Here is a 24,001-nt window from a genome sequence, read left to right on the forward strand (position 1 = left end):
TTCACGTATGAGATATGTTTGATCCCCAACTCATTCAGACTAATCTGGTATTAATTTAAAAGAAATTATGGCACAATTTCCCACTCTTGATAACATGTCCTTTATATATGAGATGCTATCTTGCCACTCTCATTTCCAAATGCAAATTCTGTTGTCCTTATTCCAAGACAAATTTGTTTATTCTTCTGACAGTTCATAGTATAAGCAATATTCTTCACCAACAGATTTCAGGTGCATCGCTTTGTCTTTATCTTTGTTGTTCATTGTCCAGCTTTCACATATATAGGAGGTGATTAAAATGCCATGGCTTAGATCAGGTGCATCACAGACTCCTGAATGACATATTTTCCTCTTTACCATGTTAAAGAAGGCTTGCTTTTCCTATTTGCCCAGGGCAATGCTTTATTTAATTTCTTTACTTCTGTTTCCAGGAGCATGGATAGTGCATCCAAGTAAATTGAAATCCTTAACAATTTCAAACTGTTACCATTATGCTTCTTATTGGTCAACTTGTGAGGATTTTTATTGTCTTTGCTTTGAGATGTAATCTAGACTGAAGGATGTACAATTAGATCTTTATCTGTAAGAGCTTCAAGTCCTGAATTCACTTTTAGTACCCAGAGTTTTGCCATCTTCACGTCACAGGTTGTTAATTAACTTTCCCCCAATCCAGATGCTGCATTCTTTTTCATGTAGTCCAGCTTCTTGGATTATTCGTCAGCATATAAACATAAGTTTGGTGAAAATATAACAATATTGACTTGATGGCATGAGTTTGTTTTTAACCCAGATACAGATTTCACATGAGCACAATTAAGTATTCTGTAATTCTCACTGTACATAATTGTATCTATATATTTTTATAATCACACAGTTGGATGACTTTACATCCTTAATAAAACACAAATGAACATCTTCCTTGTATTCTCTGTTTTCAGCCAAGATTGACATCAGCAATGGTATATTTCATTTTGTGTCCTCTTCATAGACTAAAACATAACAACAATTGTGAGAATGTTGCAGGCACACTACTTAGTTCTCTTATTATTTCCCCATCAGTAGCTTTAGTGTTTGGTATGTAAATTTGAGTAACAGTCACATTGATTTTCCTGCAGGTGTGCAGGTATTATCCTATTAGAGAGAGCATTATACTTCAAGATAGAGCTTAAATGTTCTTTTTGAGTATGAATACACCACTAATCATTTCCATTTGAAATTCCTGGAATTGTGAATCAAATGATTGTATAATTATATGGCTGTCCAATTATATATTCCATTTCATTTTTGAAGACTCCTAATTTTCCTTGATTATACTGTATACATTCCAACTTCCAACCATTAATAGTTGATTTACCCACGTTCCTTTTAGTTTTGAGTCATGTCCCATCAGGTCCAGAAATTTTTGCTGTATCTATGTCATTAAAGTTGAATCTACTTCAAAGACACAGCTCTTCCTCATTCGTGTTTTAGGACAGTTGTTTGCCCTAATTTCTCACCATTATGATAGAATTTTAAAAATCAGTGACCTTAACATGTGTTGTATTTTGTCACTACTTACATGCAATTTAGATTTTCAAGTTTTCTTTTTCTCAGTTTCACTGAATATACACATAAAATATGTATATATGTATATGTGTATATATTTTTCATGTGCTTCTGATTTGGTTCTGAATCATAGCCACATTATGCATCACAGAAATAAATACTATCTGCTTTGTACCATCCCCATAGCTATTGTTATTTTTGAGCCCTATAATGAAGTTGTTGTGAGGGTTTTCATATTTGTAGCTGGTTATATATATGTGTATATATATTTATCATATCATAAAAGTGAGACAAATGATCTATTTTATCATTCTTTGTCAAGAATAATAATTTTAATAAAGCAGATAGCTCTCCTGCTAAAAACTGAGATAGTTATTAAAACTGTGTCATAAGTTACAAATGACTATTGCAATTTCAGATGCAGGCTTAGAATAGATTCCAGTTGACATATTTATAAGATGCTTTATATTTCAAAGTCAGTTTCTTTCTTCTCCAGAATCATAGAAACATGGCCGCAAGGAGCTATTTAATGTGTCCATAATATTGGAAAATACAATATAATTTCGTGCAATTATTACCTTAAATGAAATTATTCTTGATTCTCTTGACATGGTGGAAAGTCTCTTATTAAGTTAAATATAATTCAATTAGCTGAAATTTCCCTTTTTCTCTAGTTACTTTAAGTGTTCTAGTTAGGAATATACCCAGGCTGGCTGAAAAGTATGTTTTTTTGGGTTTTTATTAATTGAAAAATAGTAGGTAATTTTTTTTGGCCATAGTTTTAGATGAGAAGAAAATGAAACATATCAAAAACTACCTATTGCTGTTATACTTCTTAGTATTTTAGTATTTTGGTTTACTTTTTTTCAATTCAGGAATAGCTGGTTATGATTAAAATTGTCACTTTTTCTATCACAAAATATTTTAACCTAACTTTTTCACAAATTGTAGTAAACTATATATATATACTAATTTTAAATTCTTGTAAACTGCCATGTAAATAAATTTTATCTCCCTATCTAACTCTAGAAATCATATCATCCAATTCATACTTATATTTTGCAACCACAACTGTATTTTCTTATTTTCATAGTTCATGTAAGATACTAAACTAACTAAATGCTGAAATTAAAGACTGAATTATGAAAGAAAACCAAAGTTAGGAAAATTATGTCCTGCCATTTGCAATGATTGCTGCTATATCACACCTGTTCTTATAATTAGCAATTTATATCATTGCTCATGATGAAGTAAAATTATAGGGCATGGAATGGTGGTAGGCTTGCAATGGCTATAGGTTAAAGAAAAAGGACACATTTTTGAGTTTAAATGAAATAGACTTGACTAGATATTAGGAGTGAGGGGAAATTAGTCTTAAAGAACCACCCACATGATTTTAATATAAGTAATGTTAAAAAGTATCTTTAGCAAAATTTGAAATATTGAGAACACTCCAGCCAGTTTTAGACAAATTGATTATGAGAAAAGACTTTAAATGTAGTTTAGAGAAAAACAGACAGGAGAAATAGTGAGGGTTATTTTCTTCAATTATTGAAAGAGCCATCAAATAGAATCACCAATGATTAAAATAAGAGTATCTTTATTATCGTAGGGTGAGTTTTAATCACCTAAATTAAAGCCGCCCAGCTCTCTTCAAAAGCTCTCTCTTCAGCTCTGGACCGCTCTTAAGCTCTGAAAAATAAAAAGCTTGTAAGATTACTGCCATCACTATAGCAAGAAAGAGTTGGACAAACTGAGAATCGATGATAATACTGAAATCTGAGGAATCAAATGCATCCAAAAGATATGAGAGCTCCTGGGATTTAATGTGTTAGTCTGCGTAGACTAGAGAATCAAATCCATAGACACTCGTATGTGGATAAGAAAGAACTTTACATACAAGGTGAACATTGAGAAAACATCCTAGTCCAGTCCAGATCAAGTTTGTAAGTCTATTAGCCCATATGTCCGATACCAACCTATCAAGTCCTCTGCAGACTCAGGAAACACATGCAATGACAGTGAAGGCAGGAAGATCACAGGCCAGCGGATGGGGAGTCTTGTGGATCCAGTGATATTGCAAGCATGTCAGTGTTGGCAGGGGTCTCCACGTGGCTTCTCCAGCATCCAGGGCCTCATCAGGGTAGGTCCATATAGCTTCTTCTCAGGGATGTCTCACAGGGAGTGAGCAGAGAGAGAGTGTCTCCAGCCACCAAGGGGGAAATCCCGGAGTTCCCAGAATCCTCAGGAGAAGGCCTTGCCCACACAGAGGCCCCATTGGCTATATCCTGATTGACAGGCTAGACCACATCTCTTCACTCTTAGTCCTCAAATTGACACCAGATTATGTAACTACCACAGAAACCACCAGACTTTATTAACTTAAATTGTAACTGATGTGAACTGTAGGCTCAAATGATAACTTAAACAAATTGCTGCAAGATGAAAGAGGCTTCATGGGAATAAAAGGTTTCTGGTGGTCACAGTCAAAATGAAGTACCAGAACCTTTGCAGAATTTTCCTCGGGATCCCTTCAGATTCTCAAAGGAAAGACCTGAAAAAACTCTCCTGTGGAACAGGCTTAGGAAGGCGAAGACTAGTTACCCTGAAATCCCTGAAACTGCTCCTCCCTAACAAGGAGCCCTGGTAGTTAGTGACTGATGCATTTGGCTACTGACTGCAAGGGTTTCCCTCAAAACCACTAGCCACTCTACGGGAGAGAGTAGGCTTTCTACTCCTGGAAAGAGTTACAGTCTAGGAGACCCCAAGAGGCACTTTACCATGTCCGGGATACAGGGCTGCTATGAATCAGAACTGAATAGATGGCAGTGAGTTCGGTTTTGTTTTAACTGGGATCCCTGGTGCCATGGTAATTACATGTTGAGCTGCCACAGGGTCAGCTGTTCAAAACTACCAGCTGTTCTGCAAGCTAAAGACTAGACACAGTATCAGAAACCCACAGGGACAGTTTTGCCCTTTGCTAAAAGAATTGGAATTATCCGAATGACAATGAGCCTAGAATTTAACAAAGGCCCTATTTCAGTGGAAATGATTCTACTAGACTCTCAAAACCAGAGAGCAACTCCCAACATTATCCCATCGGAGTGATGAGAACACTTCACTCTTCCAACTCACTATGAGTTCCTGTCTCACCGAAGTAAATGTCACAGTCAATAGTGTAGAGGAAGAAATTAGAGAAAAGGGAGGCAAAAGATTTACTTCTGGTACACAAATAGAAATAGTTCTGAAATAATGAGTTCTTATGACATGGCACTGCTAATCATTGAAAATATGGGCACTGTAGCAAAGTGTGGTGAAGAAATCAGATGGTGCCCAGCTGTCAGAAAGAGGAGTGTCTACTTGTCAAAATGTGACACCTTGTCATTTGATCTCCCTCTTGACCTAATGTGTAATCGTTCCAGTTTTCAATATTTTCTGCGTTGTCTCTGATTAAAGTTTTCTGTTTCATTCTGTCATCATTGTTGGCCTATTGTTTGTGTTTTGTTTGAGAATGTGATTGAACTCTTAAAATTTATTAGAAGTGAATTGTTACTGGTTAACCCAGTGGTTTTCAACCTTCCTAATGCCGCAACCCTTTAATACAGTCCCTCGTGTTGTGCTGACCCCCCAACCATAAAATTATTCTCATTGCTACTTCATGACTAATTTTGCTACTGTTATGTATTGGGCCACCCCTGTGAAAGGTTTGTTCCACCCACAAAGGGGTCGCAAACCACAGGTTGAGAACCGCTGGGTTAAACTGTTAAAAATAAATAAACCAATTGATTAAAAACAATAAAGGAACACATCTGAAGGCCACAACCCAAGACAATATGAGTTTATTCAACTCGTCACAACCCTGTAGGACAGAAGAGAACGAACTCTTATGGTTTCCTAAGCTGTACATCTCTATGGAAGCCGACCGCCACAGAGTCCCTTCTCTTTGAGTCGATGGTGGTTTTGAATTGCTGACCTTGGATAGCACACAGTAGATTAACCACTTGAGTTAGAAGATGAGAGAATGTCATTTTCTGCTACATTGTAACATGAGCAAGCCTCCAGTCATGAGAGCAGATTACAAACTCTCTTTGAGGAAAGGACAGCTGGCAAGGGATTGATAAAGCAAGTCCACCAGAGAAAAATAAAACTTTTAAAACTGGAGCCACAACATATATTAACCAGATCTTAAACTGCGGCAACATTAACATAAGTACGTCTGCCAAAAATCTATATGCCCCAGAACCTGTCACCCTATCAAATATGATCGCTTAGCAACAAACATTACACGAGTTACCAAAAAGTAGGAAGAAACAGTGTGAGAGACAAAGCAATCATCAGAACTAGACTAAACATGACAAGATATCTTAATTATTAGACTGGGGATATAAATGAACTATGTTTAACATATGAAAGGCTGTAAGAAAAAAGTATGCAATATGCAAGACCAGCAGGACAAGGTCCGCAAAGACACAGACGTTCTCAGAAAGAATCAGTAAGAAATACTGGAGATTCAAAGTATAATCCAACTAGAAAAATTGGGAAAATTATAAGAATCAGAATTTTTACACTATTTTTTTAATTTTCAAAATTTTCTTAAAAAGGATGCTAACATTTTGGGAGATTACTCTGCCACTGGCTTTGTACTGTGTGATATGCTCATTAATTCTTACACACTCATGTGAAAACTGCAGTGGTGTGTGGGGACAGAATGTCTGACCTCCTCTAGGGTCCAGGTTTCCACCAGACAGAAGCACGATGTTGCCTCCACCCTCCATCTTTCTCACTTATTCTGATGCCCACTGTCCCTCCCACGGCACTCAACTCCTGTGCTGGGCAATTCATTGCAGTGGCTACACAGAACTCACAGTCAATACTTACAATTATGGGGCTTATTAGGGAAGTTAACAGTTACCAGAAGCCAGAATTAGAAACTATTAAGGAGACAGTCAACGGTCCACACTAACAGCCCTCCTCAGGCAGCAGCCACGTCTCACTCTGCTCTTCAGCCTCTGGCCCACAGAGTCCGTTGTTCTGTCTCTGAGGTTGAGGAAGCCAGCCGGCTGCTCTGCCTGGTCGTCACACAGCATCAGAGCTTCTCCTTTGCTCTGTCCCATGGCCTCTGTGACACAGCTTCTGTTGCCTCTGCCACTTCAGATAGAGTCCAAGAACATGCTCCGCTGGCAGCTCTTCCTCTGAGAGTGAGCAGACCCCACTCCCACAGAAAGAACAGGTGATGACTGGAGGCCAACATTGAAGGTGAAGTCTCAAACGCTTCCCACCGTATCCCTCTAACATAGAACCCGCTCCAAAATGGTATTTCAACTATCAGTATAGAGGTTAGCACGTACAATAGACAGCAAAACTCGTTCCATTTAAGATACACTGGGCCACGTTTCAGTCTTTTCTGACATCCACTTTGATCTTTATGTCTTAAAAAAAAAATCATTTTCTAATCACAATCCATACATACATCCATTATGCCAAGCACATTTGTACATTCGTTGCTCTCATCATTCTCAAAATATTTGCTCTCCACTTAAGCCCTTGCCATCAGCTCCTCATTTTCCCCTTCCCTCCCTGCTCTCCACTCCCTCATGAACCCTTGATAATTTATAAATTATTATTTTTTCTTGTCTTACACTGTCTGACGTCACCCTTCACCACTTTTCTGTTGCCCGACCCCAGGGAGGATTTCTATGTAGATCCTGATCGCTTGCTTGCTGCAGGCATGATGCTCTTGAGGCCATTGAACGTCTCATCAAGTCTTCTGCTATTTATGTTCCATGTGCCAAATCTATTACTGTAATAATCTCCAAGTTTGGGTGCTATATACACAAGGTCCTATTTGGCTCTCATGGACTTATTTTAATTTTCTTCAACTGCAAGCTGAATTTACATATGAGATTGATGATATATTCAACACTTGGCTGTTGGCCACGTTTCCACTGCTGATATTGAGCTTCTCCATCACAATTCCCCCCACAGATATAGTCCGTTTGATTTGTGTGTATTCCATCTAGAGAAGGCCAGGTATACAGTCACCTTTTGTAATGCTGATAAAAGACATTTGGAATGAAGAAGGTCCTTTTCAGCTTTACAAAGCTCTATCCTGCGACTTCCAGCTTTGTTTCTGGCACCAAGGCCATCTCTTCTCACTCTGTTCCTTCCTCTTTGCTGCCAACCTTTCCATTCAAATTGCAAATAATTATCAATGTGTCTTGATTGCATGTTTAACCCTGTCAAGGTGAAGACTTTGGTAAAATTGTTTAATTTCTTCATCACTAGATCTCTTGGTTTATGCATAAATTTGAATAACAGGAGTATCGACTGGATTTCCTTCTATGCAAGTAGATACTATTCTATCACAGATTGCATTGTCCTTCGCTATAGATCTTAAAATATCCTTTTAGATAATGGCCACAGTGCCATCCCTCCTGAATCTGCCGTTTCTGTCCTAATAAATTATACGACGGCCTGAATCAAAATGGACAATACCAGTTCATTTGAGTCCACTAGCACCTAGGGTATCACTCTTTATTGGTGCCCCTTCATTTTTGATGATTTCCAATTTCCCTAGATTTATACTTCATACACTCTCAGTTCCAACTACTCATAGATGTTCACAGCGATTTCTTCACCTTCTGAACTGTGCCCTATCAACAATTGAAGGTCCCTGAGGCTTTCCTTCCCCAGTGGCATTGGGGGTGGTCGTGATGTGAGAGGTCACTTTTCCCTCAGTCGGTGTTGCGTTGAGTCCCTTCCCACCTGAGGCATTCTTCTGACGTGATCTCGGACAACGTTCTTCTGCTAGGCCCACGATTTTCAGCGACCCATTCCTAACTGTGACCAGACTGCTCCGTAGAGGCAAGGGCAGTGAGACCTCATCTTATAAGCTTTGACCGCGTTGTCGGCAGGGACTAGTCCCTGGAGAAGTTCATCATCCTTTGTAAGGCAGAGGAGCAACTGGAAAGAAGGAGGCGCTCAGTGAAATGGGTGAACACATGAGCAACAACTATGTGCTCAAGCACAGGAACAATTGTGAGGGTGGCCGGAATCCCGCGGCGTCTCATCGTGTTGTTCATGGGGTCAGATGGAATCGACCGCAACTGACCCCCGCAACCTCTCCTCAGAGGTGGACAACCTCTCCCTTCCACGTAGTGAGATCTTAGGACGGAGCTGTGCGGACACCAGTGCACCTTGGAAGTCCCTGCTGGCATTTTAAATTCCAGTGGCTACGCTTCCAACATCACAGAAACGCACAGCTGCCACGGAACAACAAACTGAGCGGCGAATGGTGTTGAGGTTCCTGAGAAGAGGGGTCCACTCAGAACAGTGGTCTTTGAGGGGACCTGTTGACTCAGCTAAATTTACGTCCAAGCGGTCAGCTCAAAAGGTTATGGTGGTATTTGACGGGTTTAAAAGGATAATCTGAGAGATTTTCTTTATGGGTACAGGACAATCCTGGGGCTTTTTGAGAAGAAGTTATGAACATTTAAGAAAAAGTATGAAAAAGTTTTGCCAAGGAACGTCACACACACACACACACACACACACACACACCCCAATCATGACAATGCACCTCCTCATTTCTTAGGGTAGCAAAGACTATGCTATAGAATTTCACTGGGAGACATCATCTTGGTTACTTTACAGTTACTTCAGATTTTTTGCTGCTTCAGATTTCTTTTAGCTCCACGAACTCAAAGAACATTGAAAAGGAAAACAATTTGAGTCTCTGAAGGGCGCTAAAATGCTGCTCTAGTGTGGTCCACACTGAAGGACGTAGAATCTACACAACCATCACCATTTGAACCATTTGCGTTCTCGACTAGAGCACATGACAGGGGCTTAAAAGATGGGAAAGCTGTCTTCAAAGTAAATATTGCATGGAGAATATGCCAAGAAACCACAGCTTCACATTTTGATATTTTCGTCAGTAAAGATTTCTATGCTTTTGTAGCAATACATTTTAAGTTGCCTTTGTAGAAAGTATGCTATCCGTTTGTTTGAGAATGGTATCCTCCTGACCAACTTTGTATCAGTTTCAATATTTGGAAACTGAAATATTGACTACAAATAAGAGTAGACAAGAATTCTATAAAACCTTTCTTTAGTCTGAACTCAGGTTAATTGATAATTTCATCTGTAGGTATACTGAGAGAAATAGAAATACCCAATGTGTATTTTGGATACCGTGTGCACAGTGTTGTCTTAACATATGCCAGCTAAGCAAAACACTCTACAGTGTGTAATATTGCTAAAGAGAATATTGTATAGCCCTTTCTAATGGCTGTGATAAATTATCGCAGTTTGAATGAGGATGTTCCCCCTCACTACCACCAGAAAGCTATGGGGGAGTTTCTGTGCTGCTTAAGCCCTAGGACGTGGTAGGACTCATCACTGACTTACTTAGGATGAACGTGACCCACGTGACGGCAGGTTGGATTATTCAAGAAAAGCCATGGATTCCGTAAAAATGCTACAATGTCTGAAAGGCAGGAGAGATTTGATCATAGGTACACTGAGGAATGAACAATGACACAGTTGACTTTGGAAGGGATTTTTACCGTGGTGCATGATACTTATGGAATTTACTGAGTAAATTGAAGTACTAGGAACCCTTCCTTCATTACATTACCACTTCTTTTGATATTCAATAAAGAAATATATTGTTTTTCAAAAATTCCGTTGCATGAAATGATTATTTATTTGATCGTGCAATGACATTGAACTGTGTGAATCATAATTGACTATGGTTAGCATTGAGAAGAATGGGAATCCCAGAACACTCCATTGTGCTCATGCAGAATCTGTACTTGAACAAAGAGGCAGTTGTTCTAATGGAACAAGAGAAGATTGACTGGTTTAAAGCCGTGGAAGGTGGCGACAAGACTGTGTACTTCCATGATATTTATTCAGTCTGTATGTTGAACAAATAATGCTAGAAATAGGACTATATGCAGAAAAATCCAGCATCAAAATCGGAGAGAGTCATTAAAAACGTGAGATATGCAGATGGCACAATCTTGCTTGCTGAAAGGGAGGGGGAATTGAAGCACTTGCTGATGCAGCACAAGGACCACAGCCTTCATGGGTTACAAATAAATGTAAAGAAGACCTAACTCCTTACAACTTGGCCAATACACAATCGTGATCATCATGACAAGACAGGATCAACAGAGACAAGAATTGAAATTGCTTAGGATGTCATCTTGCTTGGATCCCCAATCAATGCTCATGGAAACAACAGTCAAGAAACCAAAGAACACATTATGTTGGATCAATATGCTGATGAGAGTTCTTGAAAGTGTTGATGAATAAAAATGTCACTTGGAGTATTAAGATGTGTTTCGTTCAGCCATAACATTTTTAATCACCTCATGCATGTGAAAGTTGGACACTGAATAAGGAACACCAATAAAAATGCAACCATTTGAATTATGGTGCTGGTGAGGAATATTAAAAGTACCATATACTGCCAAAAGAACAAACATCTGTTTTGGGAGAAGTACAGTCAGAATGCTCTTTAAAAGTAAGGATGGCAAGATGGTATCTCAACAGAGATGGTGAAAAAGAGACAGCAGCTTACAAGGTGGATTGGCCCAGTGGTTGAAACAATGGATTCAAACAAAGGAATAATTGTGAGGATGTTGTATATGAATCTCAACTGAGATTCACCTCATAGAGGACACCGAATAGCAACAAAGGGCATAAGGAAGAAAAATATTACTACACATTGAGGAGTTGCAGCCAATAACATGAAACAAAATGTGTACAAATTGTCTACTGGAAAATGAGTGCTCTATAAATGTTCACTGTCCCTGTCACACACAACCCTGACAGAAGACCCAGTCTAAGAGATGTTGCATTTTTATTGTTGCAACTACAATAGAATAATTTTATCATGCTTATTGTATAAAATAGACAGAATACTTTGGGCAATTTCAATCCTTAATTTCAAGCATTAAGACTTTCAACTCAGCTTAAAAGTGAATAATTAGAAGAGCTTTGGTCAATGGGTTAGAGTTTTCTTTCCCTTTTATTTCTTGATGGAAACTCGACCCCATGGCTCTCATCTAGTAGATCTGAACTCACACCAAAACTGTAGGAAAGGCAACACCTATGGTACTCTAGGGTTTCCAAGGCTGTGGAACTTAATGAAAGTGGACTGCTTTATCTTTTTCCTTTCTGTGGAGTTGCAGATCGATTTGATAGGTTGATAACTGGGTTAGCAAAGCAGGCTAGTGCCTCTGCTTTGATCCAGGTTGTTGTTTTGTCTTCTGCTAAAGGGAATATTCAATTTTACATGAAAAATATTTAATTTCTGAATCCAGTGGTTTGAATCTTCGAGATAAATCTCATGAGCATCAAACAGCCTGTTCCCTGTAATTTTCTTTGTAGTAGCAAATGATCACTGACATTCTGTGACCACATTTGATGGGGGAAAGGGAGTAATTCTGTTAAGTCACTAGTGAGCTCACCTTGCCCCATGGTATAATCTTAAAGCCAGTTCCACTCAATAACATTCTCTAAGGGTTTGCGCAGAATCTCAAGCAAAATGAGTTCAGAATACATGAGTAAATCTAACGAAGGCATTATGAGAGCATATTTTGCATTAAACAAGATAGTTGTGAAGGCATGGTCAATTGGGGGTGAAATTTTAAAAAACAACAAAAAGGAACAAAAGAGAGAGAGCGAGAAAGAAAATAGTAATAGAGTGTGTTTCTTTTTGAGAGATATTCAGGATGGCAAGGTGTCAACTTGACATTTACTTTTACAGAGAAACCATATTTTAACCTGCCTTGCTGTCAGTCTTGAATGATAGTTTACTGAAGACAGAACACATTAAGAGAAAGCTTTAGAGATTTTATTTTCAACAAGTGACATTAATGCAACTTCCTTGCTGGTTCACTTTCACCTTCACTCTCCCCCACCCCTCCCCATCATCGAAACTCCAGCCTTGTATCACTAACTTCTGCCGTACAGGGGCTCGCGTTCTCTTAAATGGTAGTGACTATACAATGTGAGTTTACACAATTTCAATATACACCTGCTCTTAACTTCAGCATCCAGGTTTATAAATTCCTTAAACATTTTATGCAGCATTGAGGAGAGTCAAACTTGGGAAAGTGGTTTAGATTTTATGTTAAAAAAAGTGTCAGAAAGAATGCTGCGTGTGTAGCAAGGCAGAGTTGCTGTTTTTCTGGAAACACCAAACCTGGAACCACACTCACTGCCCTGGAGTTGATACTGATTCCCAGCAACTATACAACATGGCCTAGAACTTACCCTGTGGGTTTACTAGACTGTACCTCGTCAGAGGATTAGAAAATCTTATCTTTCTCCTGAAGAGCAGCTGGTGGTTTTGAACTGCTGATCTTGAGGTTAGCATCCCAACTCATAACACAGAAAGATTGTATTAAACAGCTTCCACTATAGTTATGAAGTTTCTAGGTGATGCATAAGGTAAGTGTGCTGGGCTGGTGGTTTGAGGCCACCCAAGGACACCTCACAAAGAAGTCCTGGCAAGCTATTTCCCCCAAAAACCAGTCATTGGAAACCTGAGAGTCCAGTTCTAGCCTGATTCACCTGGGATCTCCTTGAGATGGGATGAACTGGATGACAATCTAGGGGATGACTGTGATCCAGTGATGGTATAATTCTGACCTTTGATGGGATGGGGGGCTCTATGGCTATGATTATCACTCAATGCACCTAATGGGTAGCCATCATTTGTCTGTCACTGGCCATTTGTGTATTTGTTTCGCCCCATGAGTTGGGTACCAACTCAACTGCAGCTAACAAAAATTACACGTATCTATGCACCATGGGGCTGCCTTCTATCCAATGGGATGCAGGGCAGACGGAATGGGATATGAGGCAAAAAGCCTGAACTTCTCCATGTGATGCAATCCATGCGCACACGCTCTCTCTAGTTCTGGCTGAAATAGAACTCTCCAAGAGAACAGAGCTAAGTTTCTGGGAGGGTTATGCTCAGGCTGAACCATGGTGTGAGTGAAAAACTAAACTTCTATTGTGCTGAATTCGTTTCAAATTGCAGCAAAGATTGTGATGTTGTTTGCTAGAGAATAAAACAAACATTAATCTAATTGAAATGAAACTCTCATCTCTTGAGAAGAAAAGTTCCAGAAAGCTGAAACATTTAAGGTTATGTTTTATCCCTAATGAAATATTTTACCAATTTTAAACCATGTAGAACTGGGAGGCTACTGTAGCATCTACAATCTGCATGTGCTAAGAAACTGCCGCCACCTTGATGGAGTGGCGCCATTTTTCAGATCAAGGAAGTCTAGGCGCATGCAGCCCACAATTAGGTAACACATCTGGAAGCAGAGCAATGAGAAGGAATAATGTTTCCTCCCCTTCACCTTGTTTGTACAACTCATTTCTTCTTTCCGAAGAGCAGCATGAGCATACTCATCTTGGGTCCTTTCAATTGTAGCACCCACTTGCCAATCAAGTCATCAACAAATGAATCAGGGAGTTCTGTTGCAAAGCACACCTGGATGCAAAAGAATTACATTGAAGCTCCACTATATTTTTAGGCCTTTTATTTTAGAATCAAATATTCTGAATAGTGTTCTTAAAACAATGTACTTTTCATGGCCCTTTTTATCCTACTTTATAATTCTGAAGCTTATTTTTAAATGCAGCTCTGAAATGACTAAACTCTCTGTCATCACTCAGCATTATTTAGTGAACTATGTGACTATGCAGTTACAGTAGGTATGGTAACGATATATTTTATTAGCATTATTTCAGTCATTGTAGTTAAACTTCGTCAGCACTTTCTTTGCAAATTTCTAAGCCTCAAGACTTATAATTCATCTGTATCCCTTTTTCCATTTATACTTCATTTTCTTGGCTGACTTGCAAAAAGTACTTAACAATTACTTTAAGCAACAATGTTTTCTTATCATCACTGCAAAGAATGTGTGTGTGTGTGTGTGTGTGTATGTGTGTGTCCAAAATGCCCTTAACCTGAGGACAAAGTCATTACTGACTACTAAGTTTTGTGTTATCATCCTTTACTTGAAAAAAATAATTGGAAGCATATTAAATTGCTTTTAAAACTTTAACTGAATCTGAAAACATTACATTTAAATTACAGTCAATGACAATTCTAAAAACGAAGTCACAAAGCCAGAGCTTTGTCATATTTTAGTGATTTTTGGCGATTCTTTCCAAGACTCTGCAAGACTGCACATTTTGCATTGTAGTCGAAGCATTTCTTCAGCATTGAACAATTCTCTTTGGGAAGAAAGGAAAAGCCCCAGAAAAGACAAAAATTAAATCAAACTGCATGGTGCACAGGCTGCTTTTACTCACCTTTAAAAAGAAGATATTATATTGAATTGCATTCAAATTTAAGCCCTACCTAACCAAAAAATGCCTTCCGTCTAACTACATGTATAATGAAAATGAATTGTTAAACTCATTCTCCCAAAGAACTATGTTGGCTCAATTGATTATTACGTGAATAAAAAGCAAAAGCATTTAATTTGAATAGTTCTGACAATTGCCTCTTTCCCCATGCAGCTGGAAAAGTCAATGAAGCTTATTTAGAAAAACAACTTGGGAGAATATGTAAGGGTCAGTTTCATATTCAGGACTCCTGCAGCATAACCAAAAATATATGAGTGTGTTTCTTTTTTAGTGTTTTAGATTTCAAAGGGCTCTAATTTGCCATCGCATGTGTATGTGTGTGTGCCTGTGTGCTATACGTGCTTATTATCTCACACTTTGATCCAATGTTTACTGAATTTCTTTACAGCTAAGTCTAAATTATATACATTTATCATATACATAAAATAAAGGAAATAAAAAATGATGAATTTAAAATTACTTGATTTAAAAAAGCAATACACATGCCTAATATATTTTCTAATAATATGTTAGAGTTCCTCCTTCTGTGTAAAAAAATCAATCAGAATTTGGCATCAGGGTTTCCACTTAATATTTAAAATTCGGAATATCACACACAGTGACTGGGGGCTATTACCAACCATTCCTTTAGTGCTTCTCAGTGTGTAGTCTAAATTCATCTAACATTTTCAACATTTCTTAACATAGTGTGCTATTAATGGTGAAGTTAGTCATATCCCGTCTTACACCTATTCAATCAATCTCTTGAGTGGAGTGGTATCTTTGATGCACCATACTTAAAACCCTACGTGTCTCTAATGCATTGAAGTCAAGGGTCTAATACAGTGAGTGGTTCAGTGTATGCATCACTTTTTCTTAGTCTGAAAATGTTTAAAGAATGTAACTCTGAATTTCTCAAGGAAGCTTATGTCTGTGTTTAATTATGATATGCTGTATATGTGTGTCTCAAAAGCAAAAAAAAAAAAGTCACCTTGTAAACTAAGGTGTACCTGACCCAAACCATGGTATTGCAATCACCTCAATGCAGACAAAAACTAGACAATAAATATAGAAGACAGAAGAAATTGAATTATGGTGTTGGTGAAGAATACTGAAAATAGCACGGACGCCCAAAGGACGATCAGAATGCCCCTTAGAAGGGAAAAGAGTGAAATGCTAGCTCCCAGACTTTGGACATATCAGGAGGAACCAGCTCTTCCAGAAGGACATCATGCTTGGAAAAGCAGAGGATCAGCAAAGGGAGGAAGTCCCTCAACGAGATGGATTGACATAGTGGTACAACAGTTGACTGCAAACCTACCAGCAAGCATGAAGATGGCCGAGGCCTGAGCAACGTTTCCTTCTGTTGTCCATAGAGTGGCCACAGGTGGGAGCCAACTAAAGGACTCCTACGAACAACATAGCATATTTTGTTTTCATTTAAAAAAACTAGTTTTACTTGCATATACTTCACACATCATACAATGTAATTTTCCATCATATTAACAAATGTGTAATAGTCACCAAAAATCAATAATTTTCCTATTTTACTGTTAGTGCACCATTTCCCCCATCCTCCCCTGCTATGTTCCTAGGAAATTATCCATCCAAATCTGAAGAAGGGGATGATATTGGAACTAAAATTGTGAGCACCCAGATTGCAGAAGGCTGTGAATGACAGTGAAAGTCTAAAATTCATTTGCAGGGTCCACACATGTCTTAAGGCTCCTGTGAATCCCTTCTGAACATAGTCCAGGGGCATGAACAGACTTGCTTTCAGACAGAGAGTGTGGGAGCAGTTTGTCTCAAGGTGTACGCTGTTGCTCAGAATTCCTGGGCTTTGAGTGGCAGAGTGCATTTATGGGATAGTCCCTAACTCAGTTCCTTTCTCAAGTAAAACAGGACCATTGCCATACTCCATGGTTAAGCAAGGCCTTGGGGCAAAGCTATCAGCTCTTCCCAGGGAGCTGAGACTGAAAGTATGACCTTCAACTAAGATAAAGTAAATGCTTTCTCTCTTTTCCCTCGGAAATGGCTGAATCACAGCATTCTGCAGGCATTCAGTTAAACTCCCCTCCAAGCCACAGTCCAATTGGGTAAAGACATTCTTGCTTTTTTGTCTGCCTTCTACAAGTTGTCGACAAATCCAAATCCTTTGTGTGGGAACTTTTCACAGAATGCAGGATAGGTGACAAGAACTGTGTATAAACCTACTTTGAATAAAGTTTGGGACCCTGGAGTGTGTACTTCATAAGCCCACTCAGCCCCACCAGTTATCTTTATATCTTATCTCTTAATCTGTAATTTTCTCAATTGCAACCACACCCTCCCCCCTTGAATCCTTTTTAAATTTGTGGGAGAGGTGGCTTGGCTTACAAGACAGCATACGTAATAAAATTGATTATGACAGATATAAACAACAACAAAAGCCAGCTCACTACTGTCGAGTCAATTCCAACTTTTAGCAACCCTGTAGGACAGGGTAAAACTAGCCCCGTGGGTTTTGAAGACTAACTTTTTATGGCTTTAGAAAGCCTCATCTTTCTCTCGAGAAGTGACTGCTGTAAAACTGCTGACCAGTGCACTTCCTTGACAGGTCTTGTTGGGTTAAAATGTAAGTACCATGACATTCGATCTGACTCCTGACTCATTTGAACTTTATTTCACTTTATAACATGTTCTGCTTCCTTTGCAATTAATTTTTTTCTGTTTTTTCTGATTGTGGATAGGCTTTGTTTTTTTAAAATTTTTTTTGCTTCTTGTTTGTGTTTTGTATAATTTACCTATAAGAATTCCAGGCTAGGGAAATCTATAAAGAAAACAGAACATATTTTACACCACAATAAAATATACTTTTTCTGAGTGTTTATTTTAGGACATTTTGATAGTCATGTACATCCATATAACCAAGAAAAGTCAGAATATGTATGTCACTCCACAAAAGTTACTCCAACCGTTTCCATAAATCTCTCTATCCCTGACACATCTCCCTCACAATATCTGTAACAGTAGGTTAATCTTGCCTCTTCTGAAATTTCATATAGGTAGCTCTAGGGCTCAGCTGCTCACCCAAACTTGAGTGGTTCAAACCCACTATTGCCACCAGAAGAGAAAGACCTGATAGTCATCCTCCCTAATGACCACATCCTTGAAAAACCCAAGGGAACAGCAGTTCTGTTCTGTTCTATGAAGTTCTGTGAGTCCGAATTTGTGTAATGGCAATGGATAGAAGCTCGGATAAACGGAATTATATAGACTATAAACCAAACCAAATCAAACTCATTGCCATTGAGTTAACTCTGGTGTATTCAGGTGTTGTTGCTCAGCAAAGATCTCTGTGGTGAAGCCATATTGCTCAATGTTTCATTAGTTCTACATATATGTATATATGCAATTTTATAAGTAGTATTCTGTTTTATAAATATACCACAATTTAGTTTGTTCACCTATTAAAGGTCATTTAGTTTGTTTTTTTCTTTCTGGGTTATTATAATGAAGTCAGCTATGAATACTCTTGTAAATATATATATATATATATATATATTGGGACATGGAGTATAATTCTACTTAACTTTATCAAAACATTGCAAATAAGTCCAAGGTTCTTGCACCATTCTATCCTCTCACCAAAAAGTATCTAAGCTGCCCCTCCAACCTGTGATGTCATCAATCTTTTTTATTTTCTTCATTCTCCATAGTAAGAAATGAAATTTCATTGATATTTTAATGTGTATTTTCATGATCATAAAATCCTAGGTTTTCATGGTTGTTAGACTTACTTTGATCTCTCTATGTATACTCGCATATTTCATTACTTTCTATGTGGGATATATTAACTTTGACTTATATGTTCATTTACATGTTATTGAAAATTGAGATTTTGGGACTAGAAAACGTTGTAGATAATGTTGTAGATAGCTGAATAAAAGACATTGGTAATATAGAACTTCAATATCAAGCACACTGCCATTGAGTAGACTGGTGGGCAGCATTCTTAGACCCTGAGCAGAGCCGCTCTTTTGGCGTCTGAGACTGAACCTTGACAGGTGCAGGCAGCCTTATCGTTCTCCCATGGAGAACCTCTAGGGTTTGACCCATGGCCCTTTGTTAGCAGCCCAACACTCTGACAGCTCCATCAGGGCTCCTATTGTAATATATAAACCCCAACAACACGCACTGTTATCGGGCTGATTCCAACTCTTGGTGACACTATAGGACAGAGTAAGACAGCCTCAATGGACTTCTGAGACTGTAACCTCCCACAGGAGTAAAAATCCTCATCTTTCTCCTGCAGAGTAACTGGTGGTTTTGAACCGCTGACTTTGCGATTAGCAGCCCAACACAACCAAGACAACACAGGGGCTCCTGCTAATATATATATATATATATATATATATATATATATATATATAAAACTCCTTTATTTTATAAAATGAAAATGAAATGCTTTATTTTTATTAGATTTACTTTTCAAATTGTGATGAAAAATGCATTTCCTTGAAAATTTTATGGACAAATATGTTGTTTGCAAGCCACATGGAGAGAAAATGTTTGTGACTACCTTGAAATTAAGCGTATTAAGATCTGTTTGAATTGTACTTAGGAATTACTATATTGGGAGAAGGTACACAGTCCCATTTTTACCAAATCAAAGGAAATAATAAAATACTAGCCAGCAAGCACTGATATTATATTGACTGAATTTAACCAATTTGTTTTATCTTCACAAGACAGCTTTGAGAGGTGAAAACCAAGTTATACTTGTTTTTCTTGTAAAGAGGGAAAAAGTAGTTCTGGAGAGGCTTAATTTCAGGGGAATTCTAAATGACAGTATCTATTCAGCTGATCTCTTCTCCACTGTCTCCTGGGGCCCAACTCTCTTTTCTGCAATTTCTCTGACACACAAGGGATTCATTGCTTTCAGTCATTCTGTTGGATATGAAAGTCGGCAGCAGTTAGCTGGAGCCTGAAAAAAATTACTTGTAGCCTGGAAAATATTTGTGTTGGGGTCATTCTCTCCCCCCTTACATATAGAATCTGTAGTGCAACTATTTGTAGTATACATTGAATTCATGACTTGATCTTGCTTAAATGCACCACTTAAAAAATTCTCCCATTTTATTTATTGGGATTCATTGATCTTCAACAAACACATTTCAATATGCATTTATTGAAAATCTATTGTGTACATAGTATTCTGGGGAAACGTTTTCTTCTCATAGGTAGTTCTGGAACTGGAAAAGCATCCATCACAGTGTTACCTATATCCAATGATTAACATATAGGTGGAATATTTAACTGGAACCTAGCAATTTACAGTTCTGAAAAAAATGGCAGCATACATACCCTGGAAACCGTTACTTACAACCTTATAAGAAAGCATTGGTTGAGGAAAACAATTATTTTGACTGAAATTCTAGAAGCAAAAGAATAAAAGGAAAACCATTGCCTGTGATCAATTTAGAGGACTTGATAAATAAACCTGCTGTTTTAAGGGGGCACAGCATCTGATGTCCCAAGAATGATGAATCAGCAACTGACATCTTAACCTCTTTTTCCACCAGAAATCCTTATCAGAGACTGAATAAGTGGGAATACTCACCTGGGCAGGGGAGAGAAGACTAAACAGGCGGAGAAGATAAGGAGCAGGAATGCAGCCTCTTAAGAAGGTCCCTGGGTGTCTCTCTGTCTCTAAGTAAGCAGTAGAGTAATATGTGATGCCTCATTTCCGCCTGTTACTATACCTAATTCACTTTCTGCTATGTCAAAGCCGAAAACATATAGAAAGGGAGATTCCTGAAAACATAATTTCTCAATGTAGAAATTAAGGCCAAGGACATAATTACTTCTAAAACAATTCATATGTGTTCCAGAAAGTTTTATTATAACAAGATTCATATATGGTGAAAAGAATATAGCTTAGTAAACAACAAAATGGGTTTCTGAAAGAAAGAAAACTGTCAGGAAAATATAATTCATAAAGCTGTCTTAGTAAAAAAATTAAACAGAAGACTAAAGTTCTCGTGGTAAAAATTAAGAATATAATGAAAATAATCAGACCTGTGAAGCAAATGTAGACTGTCAGAAAAGCAGAAGAAATATGGAATATTTTTTAAATCAGAGCACTTCCCTAGAAAGATCCAGTAAATGAAGAAGATAAAACACATAACAAAAAAACACCACAATTTACCCAGATACTCAGGCCATGCAAAGAGCTGTCAGTAAGTTCCTTTCTGTTAGCTTTGATAATGTGTTGTTATGTAACACAACAATTTTATATAACACGAGTTAATGAAACATAGTTTATTCTTTATGATATAAACAACAGATGTGGCTCGAGGGAGGCCCTCAAGGAAAAATGGGTCTGTTAATATTGTTCATTCAAAACATGCCCAATATCAGTCATTGCACAAGAAGATGTTGAAATCTCCAAAACTAATAACTTGCATTTAAATAAATCAATAGACATAAACTCAAACTTTATAAAGCATTTAATATCAAATAGAATTTTTGTGGAAATTTTTAAATAAGTCTAAACCATACTGAATTAAATTTTTTAACTCTACTAGAGACCTGTGGAATTATAGTAATATTTTAAATTTGCCATCAATGGTTATTGAAAGTAAATAGTCAAAAGCATAAAAGTAAAAGTATTATAGAAATCTAAGTAATATGCTATATGCTTATTTTTGTATCTTGTGAATTTCATAGGATTTAAATAGTATTTGCCAATCATTAAAAACTGTGATTTGTTCTAATTTCCTTTCTCATCTGAAGTAAATACTCCCTTTCAAACAAAACTTAGTATTTGTAATCTTCTTTACCCACTTAGCTGAGCACTTCTAGAACCGCACATTAAATTCTGAAGGAAAGCACAGTCATACACATATGTACATGCACCTCTACAGTGAAACCTGGGAGAGCTGGAATTTGACGAGATTTTCTTGTTTTTCTCTATTGCTCACACTTTCCACTTTTGACAGGGTGTCATTTGAAGATTTTTCTTTCATCCATTTTAGTGGAAGATATTAATGTTTTCCTTCTCCGACAGGTTTTAACTTTCAACAGGTTCCTGATTTTTCAGGTGTGTGTGTGTTAGATTTTGTGCCAACTTGATAGTATGCTAACTGCAATGTCAGCAGTTTGGATCTACCAGCTGTTCCACGGAGAAAGAGGAGGCTTTCTACTCTGTAGAGAGCTATGGTCTCAGAAACGCATAGGACCCATTTTACCCTCTCCTTTAGGGTCATGGTGAGTTAGAATTGTCTCCATGGCAATGAGTTTGGGGTATGATGTGGAGGCAGGCGGGGAGTCCAACATGTCAATCAGATGGTAGCCTGGTGATGGTGCCTTGGGGGTGTGGTCTTTCTATAAGAGAAACAATGAAACTTGTAAGTCTCTGGCCCTTGTCCTTCCTATGGGAATTTGGTGTCTGCCTTCAGGGACAACCTTTTGTGGATTGCTGGCCCTGGAAGTGATCAGTGCCCTGCCATCTCCACCAACCTAGAATCCACACCATTCTGCATGCAGTAGCCTGTGATTTCCCTGCTTCCCACTGGTGCTGAATTAGCCTGCAGCTACGTGAGTCTGAAGAGGACTCCAGCTAGCATTGGATCCATGGCCTTGAGTTGGACTGGTCTGGATATTCTTGATATGAAATTGCTTCTGGATATAAAGTTCTTCCTTATGCATATATTAGTGCCACTGGTGTGTTTCTCTAGATAACTCATTGACATGTTTAAAGTCAATTACATTTGGGTTTCTGAGAAATAAAGGGGAGATTTGATTAGGTTTTTATTTCTCTTTTCTTTTACTAAACAAGTATGCCTCTCACAAACTGTGATCAACACCTGCCTTTTATCTGCGAACTTGTATCCTTATGCTAATGTAATATATAAATAGTATGATACTAAGATTTGTGTACACTGGCTGGGCCTTGATTTTCACTATTTGGGGTATGGTGTTTTGGCCTCTCCTTTGATGTGATATAACATAAAGTAATCAAGTTCATGATTGAATCTACTGTGAGCAGCTAAGAAGTTTTGATGAGGTTGTGGGTGGGGGGCATTCAATTGAAGAGAAGTTTCCTCAGGATGTGGTCTACTCCTATGTAAGTAGACACTGTGAAGTGCCCCTCTGTTCTTGTGTAAGGACAATCCTAGTAGGGAATTTTAGCCATTGGAAAAGAAACTCAACAAACTGCCTCACCCCCATGTACTTCCTTAATCCTGGGACACATCCATCCCACACCCACACACCTCTCACCCCATCCCAGACCACCCTTTTCCTACTTTACTAAACCCCATGTCTGCACTAGCAATCCCTGCCTACTCCACTTCTGGAATCCGGCTTGCAGACAAAGTATAAAAGCTATGCCCGCCCGCTATCCAGGGCCCACATCTTCGGAAACACTAGTTCTTCTGGGTTGCCAACTAGTACAATTTTCCTCTTTAAAGTTAAAAAAAAGTGTCTGTCTCCAGCCCACAAAGGTTCCCAGGATGTGAGCAGTCACCTCTTTTTTGTTCTCAAAGATATGTAAGAGATAAGGAGATATGTTTTCCTTAAGACCCTGCAACATGAATTATAAAATAGTTTTAGAGATATAGGTTGTGTTCTGTTTGTTCTCAGGTCCGGATCCATAGACTTAACAAAATATCTTACTCTGATTCTCCTTGAACATTGCCTATGGACTATATAATCATCTATCTGCTCTTCTGTCCATATCCAAACTTATGATTCCTCATGTACTTCATTATATTTAGAGTAAAATAAATTCTCATTTCTTAAATTATTTAAATAAAATGAAATTGGGCTTTAACCTTCTCCCATCAAACAATGAGTCAAGACTGTTTGGATTCTTCCTCCAAATATTGTGTGATCCCAGAAGCAAGGGACATGTAAAGTCCACAGGGAGATCGCCAACACTTGATCATTAGGGAAGGCTCCTTTGGTTCTTTAATAGTTTTTCATATTTTCTTGTTCATTATTACCCTATAATAAAACACTTAGACCAAATAAAGGGAAAGTAGTTGACCTGTATTTTCAAGAGTTCAGCATAAAAGAAATGGTA

This window comes from Tenrec ecaudatus, chromosome 2 (genome assembly GCF_050624435.1).
Source record: "Tenrec ecaudatus isolate mTenEca1 chromosome 2, mTenEca1.hap1, whole genome shotgun sequence".
Classification (NCBI taxonomy): domain Eukaryota; kingdom Metazoa; phylum Chordata; class Mammalia; order Afrosoricida; family Tenrecidae; genus Tenrec; species Tenrec ecaudatus.